A 20,087-nucleotide genomic window follows, 5' to 3' on the forward strand; every position below is an offset into this window, starting at 1 on the left:
GTATCCTAAGTTAATGAGAATGAAAAAAATTTTTTTAGCTTAGCTGTGAAGTTGTGGACGATCCATAACTAGTACTAGTAAATAAGGGGTATTAACTTGATTATACTATCGATAATCAAGTATGTGACTATGGGCCACACTCTTGTCATCTCTTCTTTAAAATGAAGGGAACAAGTCTCCCCAGGCTTCCTCTGATAGGTCTATTCTACAATTTGATTTTTTTTTTTTTAATAAGTGATTCACTAATGAAGTATACTGAATGTCATATTAAGGGAGTCTACAGGGAATGGAAGCATTAACTGGTAAACAGAAGCATTGCTAATGGACCTGAGACAGTAGCCACAGTCATAGACTGGGCTGCCTATCTCAAGGGAAACTAGCCAATAATCATTTTATATTTAGTAAACATTCCATATATCTCTGTATCATTTTAATTTTACAGAACTATAGTTTCAGGCCAAACTTGAACTCATGTTTTGTACATTATTTGGGGCTCTTTGTTTACATTTCTATAGTAAACAAGATAAAACAACTACACAGAAAAGTATTAATAGTTACTTAATATCTTATTGATTGGAGGTATGAAAATAAAGGCATGAGAAAGGTGCTTTAATAGTCTAAAAATTCAGTCTTTTATGTTTAAATTATGTCATCCTAGTTTGCAAATGCCTGCTCTAAGCATAACACTGAACTCATTGCTAAATATGAAACAGTAGTTAAGAAATTATTTGCAAAACGGATCTCAAGGTCTTTATTTTGTTCTTCCATGTGGAATCTATTTACTCATTTGCACATGTGGAACTTCTCATCTCTACAGCATGCCTCTAAGCTTCACATTGAATCTGAAAGTTGAGACAGATTTGGATCAGTAAGCAAATTAAAGATTCACTTCAAAACATTCAATAGAAAAAAATTGTGTTCCTTTCAGTTTTTGAGGATTTATCTTTGCACAAAATATCTATCTACACATCAAAGACATTTAGATGTTTAGCTAAGTATTTTGTGGGTTGAAAGGGAATATTTATTGGAAAGCAGGCTTGCCTCACAATAGAACTGTATTCTAAAATCTTGATATCTTGTTTATATTTACATTCTGTATTTTATAAGGATGGAATGTATACTTGATACTGCATTGAATCAGATCACTAGAATTAAATTTCACCAAGGCATGTCCTTTACTTGTCTTGTTCATATCCAGTGCTCAATTTAGTGCCTGGTATATATCAGAGCCTTAATAAATGTTTTGAAATAATACCATGGAAAAAAGATAAGCTATAGCCTTTAGATTTAGCATCTGATCATAAGTACTGCCTCTAAGCTTTTAGCCAAACTATTCCTCCTTCATTAGGTCTCATTTTCCTTATCTTTTAAAAATAAGGATTTTTTTGATTGAAGAGTGGTCTGGTTTTACAAAAGTACTTAGCAATTACAATATATATCTGAATAATCTTGTAATCCCTACCTTAAAATAAATATTTTCCACAGATCATATAATTTCTAAATTTATCAGTTAGGTCAACTAGTATATTCATTAAAAATTTCATGATATAGATTTTGTTTTACCATACTAAAACATCGTAATGCAATTTTACCCCACAGAAGGTTTGCATTGGAAAATAAGAACATAGTGGTAAATCTCTTAACTTTCAGGGAAGAACCAAATTAGAGTCAGAATGAACTATTCTTTTTTTCTGTTGTGTGGTTCTGTAGGTTAGGGTTGAGGTTGAGAGCAGGCAGGCTAGAAAAGTGCACTAGGGTGCATGAAAGGTGGTATGTTAACAAATAAATGGGTGCGATACTTCCCAAATTTAGACAATATTCATATTAAATGAAAATCCTAAGTCTGGATGTATCCTTGTGGAAATCTAGAACAGATATGAGTCAGATATCATATGGGATTAATATGTTATAAAACAATATATAAAGTATTGATCGTCCTCAATCACTCTCATTTTCAGGTCATTAGGAATTTTGTTGGGATAATCCTCCAAATGAGTTTGAAGCATTCTATTCAAATGGTAAGTAAAACTACTTGTTATATTACCATTTTTCATCTGTAATTAATATAATTTTCTGAGTATTGAAATTAGAAATGTTAATTACTATTCTTCACTCATATTTTGTATCACTTTTGAAGGAGAATTATGAAAGAATTTTCTTTTATTTTTTAAATTATCATGCTGGAATGAAATATATGGCATGTAAACTTGGGGAGTATTTATGACAGTCCTCTAAAAACTGGAATAAAGTTAGCGCCTGAAAATTAATAGATCTGTGATAAGCAAATATAGATAGGTAGGACTGTTTGTAGAAATATACATACAAAATTCTCTTTCCATATAATTATGTTTCTACTTACATTGAAATTGTAAAATATAATTTATGGGCTTCAACAGAGGTGTAATTTGCTTGAAAATGATATTGAATTCTGTACATTTTGACATCTGAGTACATTGGTCTAAACTAACTTTGTTATCTTCATTAAGAGTTATTTCATCAGGTTTTGAGATGGGATAAGTGAAGCCATATTATTCTTGTTTAGTTTAGAAGTAATTTGCCAGAAACTGAAGACTGTCTTCCTTAAAACTTGCTGCTAAAGTTTGTGATAAACATGGTGTTTGCCAGATGGGCTCTCAGTGTTTTCACACTGTTGAAATAAGGGCGACGTCCAAAATACAGATAAGTCTACATCTGATCTCATTGCACAAGGAAAGTGCTTTAAAATTTTGTTTATTATATTTTCTCATTACATATATTTACCATGGACAGATATTAAATGAACACAAATTCAAATAAGAACAAAGCAACCATACTCTTACCACCTAAACATAACCAGTTAACCCTTCGAATATACTGGTGAATGTTTTTAGTATGTGAACACACAATTTTTTGCAGGAATTTGAAAAATGAAAGTGATAGCAATATAGAATTTAGGTTTACCCTATTTGCCCCCAAATGACTCTGCAACCTGAGTTTGAATCACTTGTTCTCTCTCTCTGCATGACATTGGGTAAATTCTTTACTCTCTCTGGGCCTTTCTTTCCTTATAGGAAAAATAATAATCTATACCTAGTTGATGAGGTTCTCTTGAAGATTAAACAAGTTAATAGAAATAAAGTGCTTAGAACAGTGCTCAGTTGCTTCAAAATTATCCACTGCTTTTTAATTTTTTTCTGAAAAGTGAGATAAATAATGTAAATTTGTGCTTTTTTTGTATCCTGATAACTCATTTAAGCTCTTTATTTATTGTAATTTCCTTTCTGTTGGTTCTTTTGTGTTTTCACTCTGAAAATAACTTTATCTTCAAAAAGAAATTATTTATAGATAATTTTTGTTTTAAATATTCAACACTTTTAAATTTTGAGTTCACCACGTAAATTTTCTTGACTACAGCTTTCAGTTCAAGGCTAAATAGTGATAAATAACTTCTTCCTAGTTTGATTGTGGATGACTCTCTTGATGATCATTTAAGTATGATGTTGACTAAGTTTTATTCTTTTTCATGTTAAGAAGTTATCATATTCTTAGTGAACTAGATTATCAGAAATTTCTGTTGATGCTCTAGATACACAAATATCATTTGAATCTGTTGAGGTGATGATTTGGTTTTCCTGTCTCACTAATTTTAAGTATTCTTTGAATAGCTGAAAGCTTATTCTTTTATACATACTTTAGCTCAATGTTTATTTATTTTTTTAATTTATGAGGGACTTTGGAAAAATGCTCAAAAGTGAAGGTGATTTATAGTATTTTTAATTCTTCCCTTTATAGTATCTTTTATTCTTACTTTTGGGTACTCTAAGGAGGTTATATTCACATTGGAATCTTTGCAATTTGCTCTGTGGATATATTTTATCTTTTCTTATTTGTTAATTCTGTTGAATACTTAATCTATTTCTCATCAAATTTTTTAAATTAAGAGATGTATTTCTATCAAAACTTCTATAAGTGTATTCTAGATTATTTATATTAAGGTTTTAATATCATCAACTTTTTAAATCTTTGGAGAATGTTTTAAAACAATATATAATCCATGTCATGTTCTAAGCCAAATATATTTTTATTTATTCACTTTAACATAAGTAACCTTATTCTTCAAGTTTCATGTTTTTTATAGTCTGTCTGCTGAACAGAGATGGGGCTGCTACTTTGTACAAATTCTTACCAAGCCCAAGTGAGTCACTGAATTTATATTCTAGTCACAAAGCTGCCAAGCATAAATTGGTGAGTTATATCAGTCATAGTTGTTTAGAAATAAATATATAATAAGTTGTACTTATTTAGGAAGGTGAGTCTTTCAGGGATGAAAAAGATCAACTACAATGGGGATAACACTAAGGCCAGAGGAAAAAAATTAAAATCTATTTTGATCCTACATTAGGATCTTTTAGGAGTCCGACCTTTAGAAATACTCTCTTTTCTAAGAAAGAAGTGTCACTGTCCTTATTCTTTCCCAAGGCTCTGGCTCTTCCCTCTATATTCCTATTTCCTTCATCCAAGACATTTACCAGATTTTCTTCTCAGTACTTTTTGACGCTACCCTCTTAAATATCCAGTATAATGGCTTTGTCTGCTGAGTTCTCTTATTGCCTTTACCTTTTCTCTTTAACAATTTTGCTATATATATAGCTTGTAAACACCAAGATGAATTTCTTTCAGAATTTGATATACAGTGTTCATCCAGCCATTCCTCAAACACATATTGAAAATCAGCTATGTGTTAGGCACTATAACAGGAAGTAGAAAATGCTATCTCCCTAGCTCAGCTAGAATGTTTAATCCCTGTACTAAAGAGATCTTAATCTTCTGCTTGAACTCTCCAAGGTTCAGTATCTCCAATTGGCATGAGTCTATCTTTAATTTGATAACCTAAAGATATCCAAAATTTTACTAAGGTCTATCTTTATCTCTAAACTTACACCTCCTACTATTCTTGTCCTGGTTTGTGGTTGATAGTAACCTTCTATGCTCTTAATATATAATCTTTATTAAATTATTATTTTATGCTAAAGTCTTTTTATTGGGATATAGTTGCTTTACAATGTTGTGTTACTTTCTTCTGTACAACAAAGTGAATTGGCTATGTGTATACATATCCCTTCCCTCTTGGACCTCCCTCCCACCCCTCACCTATACCATCCATCTAGGTCATAACAGAACACTGAATTGGGTTCCCTCTGCTATACATCAGGCTCCCACTAGCTATCTGTTTTACACATAGTAGTGTATATATATCAATCCCAGTCTCCTGATTAATTTCCCACCCTTTTCCTTCCCCTTCCTTGTGTCCACACATCCATTCCCTGCATCTACATCTCTATTTCTTACCTTCAAATATGTTTGTCTGTGCCATTTTTCTAGATTCCACATATACGCATTAGTCCTATCCCTGACATTCATCAAAATCCTATTGTTCACATGTTTACATTTGTCCCAAGCTTCTCTACTTCTCTTTATCTTTGTATCTGTTACCTTAGTGTTAGAACCAAAAAATCTGCTTCTTGATTTTTTACAAGCTCCTAACTATTTCTGTATCCCTCCCTCTCTCGTCCATCAACCACAGGGCCATTAAGGTTCCCCCTGAAATTTATATGAAATTAATGAGATAGTCAGGTCTTCCCTTGTGGCTAAGATGGTAAAGAATTGGCTTGCAATACAAGAGACTCAGATTCCATCTCTAGGTTGGGAAGATCCCCTGGAGAGGGGAATGTCTACTCACTCCAGTTTTTTGCCTGGAGAATTCCATGGACAGAGGAGCCCAGTAGGCTACAGTCCATGGGGTCGCAAGAAGTTGGACATGACTGAGTGATGAACACTAATGAGTAGTCACCCATCAAAATTTTTATGATTTTGCTTTGCTTAGAGGAAAAGCACAAACTCCTCAGCTTGGCATTTTGTTTTTCTTCACAACTTGGTACCAAGTTCATTTCTTCTCAGTTTACTTGACACCCCTCTCCCCACTCGTATGAATGTAGTCATCTTTGACTACTGTGTATTGTGGCTTCTTCATATTTATATCATTTTCTGACACATAGTGGGTATTCAAATGGTGTTTGTTGATCATTATTTTGAGATGACTCAGGTTTATGATAAGCAAGACCTTGTGATCTTCTGGGTGGGTCAGATTGATGAGATACTGTTTAATTTTGTAATTTATGACAGCCTTTGAAGTTTCATATTAGGGGAATGCCATACAAATGGGAATCATATATGTGACTTAGACAATGACTTAGACAGTGACTTTGTCCAGCTGTGTTTTCTGGTTGTTAAATTGATGCTTCAAGTATCAGAAATTTATTCAGTATTATGGTTACAACTGTTTAATACTCTAAGAATGATTGCTTTCCATTATCTGTGGAAGCTAAAGAAAACAATGGTTTGCATTTTGAGTATAAATTTAAGAGACATGATGTGTCATAATTATTATATGATGCAAGTAGTCTGATTTGATTCAAAATGGTTATATACATAGGCCTCCAAATAATTCACCTCCAAGGCTGTATCATTATTATTTTTCCTGGTAGTGAAATATTTATGATTATGTAATTTTCAGTGTTTTTTTTTTTTTTAAGAATGTAATTGGAAATTTGATCCTTTAACTCAAAGAATTGGGCTGAGTTGGCTAGAAATAAGAGAGTCATGAGGATGTCATGGAAAATTTGAGGTGGAGAGTTTCACATCAAAATTAAATACATTTAGCAGATATTTGGCACAACTTGTTTCAAATAGTTGTTTTTGTCCTACTTGTCTTCATCACATGAAGAGCAATGAAGCTAGGTTTTTCATATGATATTTTTGTTGAGTTAAAAAGTTTGAACCAAATATCAAGTCTCTGAAATTATCCTTTATAAATTTTAACTGCTTGGTCATAGTCACTTCTTTCCAAGTGTCAAGGTTTGTCAACTCGGTAGTGTGGTATGTAGTATATTCTATACACATTGTCAATGACACAGTCTTTGAACACTTACTAGATTATTTTGACTACTTCAGTAATGAAGGAAACTAAATTGAATGTGCTATGGTTGCACTGATCTTTAACCATTGATGAAGAAAACATTATTCTGAATTGACTTAGTCACTATCAAGACATTCTTTTCCTATATCCTGGAGAGTAAGAAAAACTTTGGTTTTCTACTTCATCAGCAGGAGAGAAAATGAATTTTTTTTGTAGCTTTAATTTACACGTTTCTTTTGACTTTATAGTATTGTAAGCATTATAGTGAAGTGAAAGTCTCTCAGTCATTTCGACTCTTTGCGACCCCATGGACTATAAAGTCCATGTAATTCTCCAGGCCAGAATATTGGAGTGGGTAGCCTTTCTCTTCTCCAGGGCATCTTCCCAACCCAGGGGTCAAACCCAGGTCTCCCACATTATAGGCAGATTCTTTACCAGCTGAACCACCAGGGAAGCCCGGTAAGCATTATAAGCCCTATAAATGTATATTTAGTTTTATATTAAAACTTTGAAAAGATTAATTTCCATGTTAAAGGTTTGCAAACATTTTTATTTTTTTTCCTTCTGGACTCTACTGTTCAGAGTTGACAAATATGATGTGACAGAAAATAGCTTAAAATTGTTCAAGTTTTCCAATTTGAGTAAGTTCCTAGTTTGAAAGGATGGGCTTCTATATACAAAATTATACTTTTATATATCTGATAGTGTTCTTGAGAGCATCTAACCTAACGTTCATGTTATATAGATATAGTACCAGAAAGGTTGAGTGAATTATCAAGTTCAGTGAATTATCTAGTCAGTGACAGATGGACCATAACCATAGTGATAAATATATGCAGATGAGCATGAAAAGTCTTTCACAATAACTTCAAATTGATTATAAAAAGAGAACTGGGTCAAATCAAACTAAATATAGAAGTTAAAATAAGTATCTCAATATTAAAAATCACTGAAATTTTGCTTCATGTAGGCTTTTTTGAATTTTTAAATAAAATTCTGAAATAATCTCTGACAAGTACACTTATAAATGAGTAGTTTTAATAACAGCAAATATTAACATTTGTTTGTTTTCATTGCAATGTATTTTAAATATTAAATATTGTTTTGAAATACTTTTATTTTTATGTGATTCAAAGGAGAGAGTAAGGTGTTTTTATTGTGAGTTTTTGAAAGACATTTAAAGTTTTATTTCAGAGTAAAAGTTATTTCAGATGATGAATATGATGTTTTCATCATACAAAATGTTGTAAAGCATAAATGATTTTAACTATGATAGAAATATATTATTCATCAGATTATAGCTAGTTGCTTATGATTAATGTGAATATGTTTTTCCATTCCTACTGTTTTCCAACAATATAACTATTGCTTCTATGTTTAGATATATATTAGGTTCTCTTGTTTAGAATTAAATATTGCTGTATTTGTTGTTAAGTCACTAAGTCATGTCCAACACTATGAGACCCCATAGATTGCAGCACACCAGGCTCATCTGTCCTCCACTATCTTCCAGAGATTGCTTAAATTCATATCCATTGAGTCAGTGATGCTATCTAACCATCTCATCCTCTGCCATCCCTTTATCCTTTTGCCTTCAACCTGCCAGATGCCTTTCCCAGAATCAGTATCTTTTCCAGTGAGTTGCTCTTTGCATCACATGGCCAAAATCTTGGAGCCTCAGCTTCAGCAGTAGTTCTTTTGATGAATATTCAGGGTTGATTTCCTTTAGGATTGGCTGGTTTGAGTCATCTGCGGTCCTTGTAGGGACTCTCAAGAGTGAGATACCATACTTACTTATCTCTTTCTCTCTATCTACTACCATGTTGCTCAAATTTGGCTGCTCCTTAGAAACACCTGAGATTAAAAAATACTCAGGAATAGATGATGAAAGTTGATTGTGATGATATTTTGCATGCATCTATGTATGTCAAAACTTATAAAATTGTTTTGTTGTTGTTGTTCAGTCGCTCAGTAAGGTCCAATTCATTGCAACCCCATGGACAGCAGCACACCAGCCTTCCCTATCCTTCACCATCTCCCAGAGCTTGCTCAAACTCGTCTGTTGAGTCAGTGATGCCATCCAACCATCTCATCCTCTGTCATCCCCTTCTCTTCTTGCCCTCAATCTTTCCCAGCATCAGGGTCTTTTCCAATGAGTCAGTTCTTTGCATCAGGTGGCCGAAGTATTGGAGCTTCAGTTTCAGTATCAGTCCTTCCAATGACTATTCAGCACTGATTTCCTTTAGGATTTACTGGTTGATCTCCTTGCAGTCCAAAGGACTCTCAAGAGTCTTCTCCAACACCACAGCTCAAAATCATCAATTCTTCGGCATTCAGCCTTCTTTCTGGTCCAACTCTTGCATCCATGCATGACTACTGATAAAATCATAGCTTTGAATAGATGGACTTTTGTCAGCACAGTAATGTCTCTGTTTTTTCATATGCTGTTTAGGTTTGTCATAGCTTTTCTTCCTAGGAGCAAGTGTCTTTTAATTTTTTTTGCTGTAGGCACCATATGCAGTGTTTTTGGAGCCCAAGAAAATGAAGTCTGTCACTGATCCATTGTGTCCCCATCTATTTGTCATGAAGTGATGGGACTAGATGCGATGATCTTCATTTTTTGATTGTTGAGTTTTAAGCCAGTTTTTTCACTCTCCTCTCTCACCTGCATCAAGAGGCACTGTAGTTCCTCTTTGCTTTCTGCCATAAGGGTGGTGTCATCTGCATATCTGAGATTATTGATATTTCTCCCAGCAGTCCTGATTCCAACTTGTGCTTCATCCAGCCTGGCATTTTGCATGATGTACTCTTCATATAAGTTAAATAAACAGGGTGACAATAGACAGCCTTGATGTACTCCTTTCCCAATTTGGAACCAATCTGTTGTTCCATGTCCAGTTCTAATTGTTCTTCTTGACCTGCATACAGATTTCTCAGGAGGCAGGTAAGGTGGTTTTGTAGTCCCATCCCTTGAAGAATTTTCCACAGTTTTCTGTGATTCACACAGTCAAAAGACTTGGCGTAGTCAATAAAGCAAAAGTAGATGTTTTTCTGGAACTCTTTTACATTTTTAATGATACAACGGTTGCTGGCATTTTGATCTCTGGTTCTTCTGCCTTTTCTAAATCCAGCTTGAACATCTGGAACTTCACAGTTCATGTACTGTTGAAGCATGGCGTGGAGAGTTTTGAGCATTACTTTGCTAATATGTGAAAACCAAGCATACTGATCACTTAGATCATAACCTTGCCTAACTCAATGAAACTATGAGCCATGCTGTGTAGGGCCACCCAAGACAGATGGGTTAGGATGGAGAGTTCTGATAAAACAGGGTCCACAGGAAAAGGAAATGGCAAACCACTTTAGCATTCTTGCCTTGAGAACCCCGTGAACAGTATGAAAAGGCAAAAAGATATGACACTGAAAGATTAACTCCCCAGTTTGGTAGGTACCCAGTATGCTACTGGAGAAGAGTGGAGAAATAGCTCCAGAAAGAATGAAGAGGCTGAGCCAAAGCGGAAACAAGGCCCAGTTGTGATGTGTCTGGTGGTAATAGTAAAGTCTGTTGCTGTAAAGAGCAATATTGCATAGGAACCTGGAATGTTAGGTCCATGAATCAAGGTAAATTGGAAGTGTTCAAGCAGGAGTTGACAAGAGTAAACATCAACCTTTTAGGAATCAGTGAACTTAAAGGGACCAGAATGGGTGAATTTAATTCAGATGGTCATCTATTACTATGGGCATGAATCCATTAGAAGAAATGGAGTAGCTCTTGTAGTCAACAGAAGAGTCCGAAATGCAGTACTCAGGTGCAATGTCAAAAATGACAGAATGATCTCTGATCAAATTGTGTACTTTGAATATATTGGTTTTGTTTTTCTGTTGCTAATCTGTGTCCGACTCTCTGCAACCCCATGGACTGCAGCTCGCCAGGTCTCCCTGTCCCTCACTATCTTCCAGTGATTTCCCAAGTTCATATCTATTGAATCAGTGATGCCATCCAACCATCTCATCCTCTGTCACCCTCCTCTCCTTATGCCTTCAATCTTTACCAGCATCAGTTTGTTTGCTTGTTTTTTTAAAGTAACTCATTTGAAAAGACCCTGATGCTGGGAAGGATTGAAGATGGGAGGAGAAGGGGACTACAAAGGATGAGATGTTTGGATGGCATCACTGGCTCAATGGACATGAGTTTGAGTAAGCTCCAGGAGTTGGTAATGGACAGGAAAGCCAGGTATGCTGCAGTCCATGGGGTCACAAAGAGTCGGACACAACTCAATGACTGAACTGAACTGAACTGAAAACATAATCTTACTTTTTGACCACTTTTTAATCCCCCTACTTGGTGGGGGAGAAAGAATACTCAGATCTCACTTGCAAAGATCCTGATTTAATTGGTTTTAGGCAGGGCTCAGGAGCTGGTGTTTATTAAATCTCCTCAGAGGATTATAATGCGACACCAGCATTGAGAACCTCTCCCCTAGTACTCTTCTCAACTACTATGTATATGGTAAATTCTCAAAAATGGCTGTTGAGTGAACTGACTATCATTGGTGAACTGAATATTATTGGTGAACTGAATACATTTCTTCTTTGTATTCAGTCATTCATTCACAGTTACGAAGATTCACACACTGAAAGGACAGGAAATGAATAGATATGCCAGAGGAACTCCAGAAAAAGAATTGCAGTTGTTCCTCAGTAAAACAGAGGAAGAGACCCAACACTCACCGGAGATACCAAAATCCATGCATGCTTGGGTCCCATAGTCTACCCTTCATCTCTGTAGTTCTGCATCTAAGGACTCTACCAACCTCAGGATAGTATAATACTGTTGATTTATTAAAAAAAAACATATATATGTTGGCCTACACGGTTCAATCCTGTGTTTTTCAGAGGTCAACTGTACTCTCCAAATAGCCTTATGCAGAGTGTAACTATGCCACAGTCCTTCAAGCATACCTCTTAACTATGACACATCATAAAACTCCATCTTGGTAGGTTATGGTCCATTTTGAACAAAGACTGACAAAAATTGACAAATTGACCTGTTTAATGTATGGAATTTAAGGCACAGCTTTTTTTTTTTTCTTTTTTAAACAGTTAAAGGATGCATTTGTTGGAAAATTGAAATTTTATATGAAATGTAACAGTTTATAAAACATGTTCATAAAACACTTCCCTTTGGGAATTGATATATTTTGTGAGTCAGAATATTCGAGGTTATGGTGCAGTAATAAGGCATCCCATATTTCACTGGTTTACTGCAACAAAGGTTTATTCTTTTACTTATACTACAGAACTCAAATAACTTTTAACATCAGTCCAGGCTGATGGAGGGACCACCTTGACTGTTATAACTAAGAAAAGGATATAGGTGAATGGCATGCTAATGCTTGAAGTTTTATATCTGCTCACACTCACTGACTGACACAAGTCATAAGGTCATAGCTAAGTCAAAAAGATGTGAAAATACATTCATACTAAGTGCCCATGAGAGGAAAACTGGAGAATTTGTAACCAAGTTCTAGTGAGTATCACAATCATCTTCTGCTGGATGACATAATTTTAGGGATAGCTTATTTATGATCCTGGATGACAGGATATCTTTACTTCTCAATATAAGCCTGTATTGTTAAGGAAGGTGGAATATTATTGTTGCTCCTTCTCAGAGAAGCTGAGAATCAGAAGGCCTGGATAGTGTCACTATACACCTACAGTTAGTGAGAGGGGTCTGGGGTTTATTTTATCTTTAGAAAGTAATTGATTTTCCATATGGTTCATTGATGAAAATCCTGTACTGTGTTCTTCTACTTAATATTCTATGGTCCTTTTGTGTAACTGCTACTTATTTTCTAGTTAAATAAAGAGCCAATTTATGATTAATATACATTTTTGTTTTAAAGGTATAAATTTATAACTGTTACTGTCTCTGTTTTCTATATTTTCATTTTGATAATTTTTATTATAAAATTGTAAAAATATTATAAAATTATAAAAATTCATTATAAAAACTATCCAAGCTTCTGTCCATCTTTAGAACTTCACTAGAAAATTATACTCTATCTAGTAATAAAGCAAAGCAAATCATTGTCGCCAGGGTGTCACTGTTATATCACTGGAAGTAATGTTATTGTTTCTTAGTAAGATTTGATTTTGGTTGAAATCCCAGTGTTTCAACTTACCACACAGAGAAACAAGAACAAATTGTTAATGGACAATTTCTTAAGAAACAGGAGGGAAACCTTTTCAGTATACAAAGTTCAGCTGATGGAGAGTTATTTAATATAATTATATTATTCTGGAGTATTGGTATTTATTTATTTATTTATATTTATATTATAAGAGTTGTGTCTGACTCTGTGATCCCACAAATTGTAGCCTGTCAGGCTTCTCTGTCCATGGAATTTTCCAGGTAAGAATACTGGAGTGGGTTGCCATTTCCTACTTTAGAGGATCTCCTGACCCAGGGATTGAAACTGGATCTCTTGTATATCTGGCATTACAGATGAATTCTTTACTGCTGAGCCATCAGAGAAAGACATTTATATTTTATTTTTTAATAAATTTTAATAAAAATGAATCAGAAAACCTAATGAATCAAGTATGACTTGTAATGATTTTTTTTTTTTTTTTTTGGTGAAAGGCTGTGAGCATGAACTTACAAATTACGTATAAAAGCCCTACAGAACCAAATATTGTGGGATAGGTTCATATTGTATCAGTATTTTCAAGTTCAGTCTATAACTTAACAAAGAAACTGTCAAAGTTTTCCCTAATATCACGTCTTCCTAACTTCCATGAAAACAACGTGGTTCAAAACTATGAACTGGGCTGCCGAACTTTTGCTTTCAAATGTTTAACATTTTGGGGAACATGTGAATTCCATTCTAATTTGCTTATTAAAGATCTCCATTTTGTAAAGTGCTATATTATGATATTTAAATATTGCTGGAGATTCAGTGTAAAAAACTTTTCTTAGATGTGAAGTAGTAACAAGACAATATTCATTTGACGAACAAAAGCAGTCTATTGACACATCATTCTGCTGCTAAAATAGAGTATTAGGGAACACCTTCCCCACCCCTTTAGAAATATTACAGCCATGATTTCTGAAATATAAAGTCCGAGCCATTTGTTTTCAAAAATCAAACTGCGTCATGACACAACAGTGGAACTAAACAATAATGAGTGGTTTAGCTCCATTTCCTCCACTTTCCTTAAGTGCCTATGGTTCTCATACCATATTCCTTTCTGGGACTCATCTCTGAAGCCTGTGGGAGATAACTTCCTTCCATTGCTAATCAGCAGGGGGGTCCATGTTTCCTTGTTTTGGAGTTGGGTGTATTTGTTCTACCCTGTTTACAGCTGGCAGGAGCCCTGCTTCTTCCTTATAACTCTCCTTTTCATCAGCACAGGGAGATTCAAAATCAGAAATGATCTTAATTAAATTTTTTTTGTACAGAAACACCCATTCTGCAACGGTGGTCTTTAGTACTCTTTTGGAGGTGTCCCTTCCCATCTCTGTCTTGGTAAAACTGCAGACAATAGACCTTATCACAAAAGACAAGGATAAATATTTATCAGGGTGCAAAAGATGTTTAGAGAACCTACATTTACTTACATTCATTATTGTGAACATGTTTAATCATGTGAGGTGTTATCAAAACTAGCTGAAATATTTTCCTCTACAGTATTTTCAAATTTAATTGTCTCCAAGAAAAATTACAAAAATGAATTTAAACATCCAGGATAAATATTTAGAGAATATTTATTTTAAGGTTTGAGCTTCTAAAAATATCTTATACTACATCTTATTTGTATATATATATTACATAAATTTAATATGTATATATATATGTATAAATATTCTTATACTATATCTTATATGTATATAGATGTATAAATATCTTATACTTTTAAAATATCTTATACTATAATAAATTATTATAATGCCTGCCTTTTAGAGGAACTTATAGGTCTTTTAGCTTCGTAGTATTAATGAAACCATTTTATACTTCTTAGTGGTCTATAAATTATATGAGAAATAAATGAAAATATAACCAGATTTTAGTTGGTTTATTTAATAGAGAATTTTTTTCTTAAAGACAAAACCATTGTCTGCTTTTAAAATCACACATTAAAGGGATCCACATCAAATATAAACTTTATAATGTCTTTTTGAAATATGAATAGAGTAAAAGTTTATATTTGGTTGGTTATAAAAAGTCTTTTTCTTTATCACATATTAATAAATAACATAACCATGATTTGGAAGACAGGAACTAATTAGTAGATTATTTGCAAGTTTTAATTGAATACATCTTTTTTAAAATTACAGAAAGCATTTGAAATAATGGTTTAGGTAGATACCAAAAGTAGAATTTAACAATTAATCTTATTCATTAAAAAACACATTTTCAAGAAACAAAGAAAAACTAAAGTTTTGAGATGGCAATTTTATAATTATTGTTTTAAGAAGAATTTTATTATCTTAATAGAAGAAATATCTACCACTATGAGAGAAATTTTATACTTTGATAAATACAATTTTTAATTTAGACATAAATTATTTTAAGCTATAAATGCTCATTAAAATTTTCATATTTTCACTTCTGTGCATTATGTATCGATTCAATAATCACAATTAAGCAGTAAAACATTATTTTGAAATAGAATTTTGCAACAACTTTGTTGTTTTTAACAATGATATCATCTGCTGAAAAATTGTAACTATATTTACATGATATTTTTTATAGTTTTTGAACTTTTTTAAGGTTGAGTACTTGTTTCTCTTTATGAAAAGACATATATAGAATAATCATTTTTTCTTATTCACTATAAAGTTTTACATTTGGTGGAACATCTTTGCAAAATTTAGATTGTTTTAGTGATGAGCTAAATTTTAAAATATGGTTTAGCATTTACACAGAGACTGTGATGAAACTTCATGTGCAGATATGTAGTCCTATGGACGGGATGGTTTTTTTGTCCAAAATGCATTATTATATGTGAATTGGGCATGACTTTTATATTCTAATTTGATGCCTACCTTTGTTTAATTCTCTGCTCTCTGATGTTTTATTAGAGGGCAAAGAAATAGAAAGTCACTCCTTTACAAGATATATTTTCTTACAAGAATAAAACACCTTTTGAAATGTTAGTGAGGTACTGGTATTTTAATGTACTTCATGTTTTTTTATTTCTGAATTAAAATAAATTTTAATTAAAGAACACTGTGATTATTTTTTTCCTATCTCAAAAGCAGTTGATTTTGAATTAAAATTAAATATATTTGAATCTACACATGGTACTACTACAAGAGGAAAGAAATGATTAGAATTACTACATTTAGAGCTTTTTAAAAGTGCAACTTCTCATTTAAAAGAACTTATTTTCAACCATAAGGAGGTGGTTATTCTGTGTGCATTTATCAGATAGGCCTCATAATTTCTTGTATATCTTAAGGAAGTCCATATGTAATAGATAAAACATCCAAAAGCACAAACCTAATGAAAAACATGCTTTTGTTGAGATGGTTTCACTCCAGTAACCCCAGAAATGTTGGCAAGTAATGTGAGTTTCAGTGATAAGATTCTGCTGCTGCCAGTGATGTTTCTGGCCCTTTGATAGTTTGAATTTTTATAAGAAAATCTTGCTGTTTATAGAAAGCTTAGGCCTTAGGGGATGTAGCCCCACTCTCAAGTTTAGATTTTGTATGACCATTAATAAAAACACTGATTTCTGTTTTGGAATAGGAACAGTGTAGTTTAAAATAATTTTAAAATATAATTTTTAAAGGAAAGACTATTTTAGCCTTCTAAATTGTCTCTTTTAGATTTATGTGGTGTTGCTGAATTACTAAAATTTGTTTTTCCTGATGGACATTTAAAATTATTTAACAAATCTTTTCTGCTCCAAGTAAAAGTAAGTAAAGGTCATTTAAATATAACATTTGAAAAGTAATACTTTTGAAAAGGTTAATGCTTAAGTTCTGCAATGACTTGTAAAAATTTCTATCTATAAACTTGTTTTTGTTACTGATAATTTTGTGTAAACAGTGAATGGCTAAAATATATATTTAGTCATAAAAGAAATTAACTGAACAGCAAAATGAAAATTGTTGTTTAGTAGCTAAGTCATGCCCAACTCTTTGTGACCCCATGAACCATAGCATTCCAGGCTTCCCTGTCCCTGTGCTTCACTATCAACTGGAGTTTGCTCAACTTCATGTCCATTAAGTTGATGATGCCATCCAACCATTTCATTAAATTAAAACTAGTCTATCAAGGTTCCATTCCCCAGCTAAGAATGTAGGCTGCCACTAAGTAAGGACATGGACATGTCGTTTAACCTTTCGAATTCTCAGATTCATCATTAAAATAAGAGGATTGGATAAAGAAAATCATATACCATTTTATAATTTGAGATGACAAGCTGCAACCTCAAGTTTTTCACTTCTTCAAATGAGGATCAGTTCAGTTCAGTTCAGTCGCTCAACCGTGTCTGACTCTTTGCAACCCCATGAGCTGCTGCACGCCAGGCCTCCCTGTCCAACACCAACTCCCAGAGCCAGCCCAGACTCATGTCCATTGAGGCGGTGATGCCATCCAACCATCTCATTCTCTGTCGTCCCCTTCTCCTCCTGCCCTCAATCTTTCCCAGCATCAAGGTCTTTTCAAATGAGTCAGCTCTTCGCATCAGATGGCCAAAGTATTGGAGTTTCAGCTTCAACATCAGTGCTTCCAATGAACACCCAGGACTGATCTGCTTTAGGATGGACTGGTTGGATCTTCTTGCAGTCCAAGGGACTCTCAAGAGTCTCCTCAAACACCACAGTTCAAAAGCATCAATTTTTCTGCATTCAGCTTTCTTTATAGTCCAACTCTCACATCCATACATGACCACTGGAAAAACCATAGCCTCGACTAGACGGAACTTTGCCGGCAAAGTAATGTCTCTGCTTTTTAATATGCTGTCTAGGTTGGTCATAACTTTCCTTCCAAGGAGTAAGCGTCTTTTAATTTCATGGCTGCAATCACCATCTGCAGTGATTTTGGAGCCCAAAAAAATAAAGTCTCTCACTGTTTCCGCTATTTCCCCATCTATTTGCCATGAGGTGATGGGACCAGATGCCATGATGTTAGTTTTCTGAATGTTGAGCTTTAAGCCAACTTTTTCACTCCCTTTCACTTTCATAGAGGACTTCAAAATGTTATTATAGTACTAACTAGATTTGGTAAGAGCACATATGTTAAACGTTCACTCTTTTAATTTTTTTATTTTGAGAAAAATCAAAAATAAACTATTAACTATGTTCACTATGTTAATATCACAGTTTATAAAGCTCAATATTTGATACTTTGAAGTTAATTAAATAAAATGTGAAAGTTCTCATATTATTAATTCTATCATGTTAGTGTAAGTTTAAATTCTGTGACAATCCATGTCTAATGAAATGACAATATTATTTTCAATTCTATTCTGAGTATTTAAGATGAAGGAAATATCATAGTAAAACTCAACTTATAGCAATCTTCAGAAGTTAAGATTCACTGCTCTTTTTAAGAATAAAGTGATTTTACTCTTAACTTAAAAATTTTATTTTATTTAAAAAGATAAAATTTTATTTGAATTAATAAGAAAGAAACATTTATTATTTTTTAAAAATGTCATTCTTTTCCCAAAAATGCACCATTTTGTGTCAAATCTGAAAGTAATGACATAATTAATGGCATGTCCTTAGTCACTCAGTCATGTCTGACTCTTTGTGACCCCATGGACTGTAACCTATGAGGCTCCTCTGTCCATGGGGATTCTTCAGGCAAGAATACTGGAGTGGGTTGCCATGTCCTCCTCAATTAATGGTATATGTAATATATTAAGATGTAACTTCAAGGCTGATTCAAAGACAAATGAATACACATCATGAACCTTCCTTTTCCTTATTGATGCTCAAGCTAGTTAATAAGAAATTGAGGAATAATTTAGTTAACACCATTATCTAGATATATAGTCAAATTTAGAAATGCATTTGTGGTAATATCATATTAAAAAGCAGAGACATTACTCTGCCAACAAAGGGCTGTCTAGTCAAAGCTATGGTTTTTCCAGTAGTCATGTATGGTTGTGAGAGTTGGACTATAAAGAAAGCTGAATGCCGAAGAACTGATGCTTTTGAACTGTGGTGTTGGACAAGACTCTTGAGAGTCCCTTGGACAGCAAGGAGATCCAACCAGTCTATCCTAAAGGAAATCAGTGCTGAATATTCATTGGAAGGACTGATGCTAAATCTGAAACTCCAATACTTTGGACACCTGTTGAGAAGAACTGACTCATTTGAAAAGACCCTGATGCTGGGAAAGATTAAAGGCAGGAGGAGAAGGGGACGACAGAGGATGAAATGGTTGGATGGCATCACCAACTCAATGGACATGAGTCTGAGGAAACTTTGGGGGTTGGTGATGGACAGGGAAGCCTGGTGTGCTGCAGTCCATGGGGTCTCAGAGTTAGACACAACTGAGCGACTGAACTGAACTGAATGAAATATGGCATACTTTTCTGAGAGATTTGTCATATTAGGTTCTATGAAAACCTCTGAAGAAACTACTGCCTTTTACCACAGAATAAGGTTTTTACATTTATACTATGGAGGTGTAAAAATGGATAGCAAATATATGACAAAGAAAATATTTGTGATGAGGTAACCTTAAAATATTTTTCTAATTCACACCAGAAATTCTATATGTAGTAATATTATTTTTTGTCACTTATGAACATCTTTAATTATTTTCTTATTGACTTTTAAAAGTATTACACATCACTAATTTTGTACAATGAAATTTAATGTACTTAATTTGTTGTTACTTAAATTATTTGTTTTCTTAGAGAAGCCATCCTTCCAATTACTTTTAGAGTTTGTCCCTCTTCCAATTTCCTCTTGTACTGTCTTTTAGTGTAAAACTTTAGCATAAATATTAATATTGTCAAGTTAATATGCAGAGTCCCTATTTATCTTTGTTTTTTTCTCTTATTTGGTCTATTTACATGAAAATCATATTGTCAATAATGTCAATATATTATCAGTGTAACAATGCCCCTCCATTGAAATATTTAGTATAAAGCCATGCTG

At 33.5% G+C, this 20,087-nt stretch overlaps 1 long non-coding RNA gene across 1 annotated transcript in view; it reads left to right on the forward strand.

Moving 5' to 3' along the window:
- Positions 1 to 1,958: 1,958 nt before the first annotated feature.
- The window catches only part of LOC145539143 (uncharacterized), an 88,131-nt gene continuing 70,002 nt past the window's right edge, over positions 1,959 to 20,087 (forward strand). Inside the window, exons 1-2 of the long non-coding RNA XR_014077606.1 lie at positions 1,959 to 2,018; positions 16,794 to 16,882. This is a non-coding gene — a long non-coding RNA (uncharacterized LOC145539143). The remainder of the gene's footprint in view (positions 2,019 to 16,793; positions 16,883 to 20,087) is intronic.

This window comes from Giraffa tippelskirchi, chromosome 2 (genome assembly GCF_054371585.1).
Source record: "Giraffa tippelskirchi isolate mGirTip1 chromosome 2, T2T-mGirTip1v1.2.pri, whole genome shotgun sequence".
In the NCBI taxonomy this organism is placed as follows: Eukaryota; Metazoa; Chordata; class Mammalia; order Artiodactyla; family Giraffidae; genus Giraffa; species Giraffa tippelskirchi.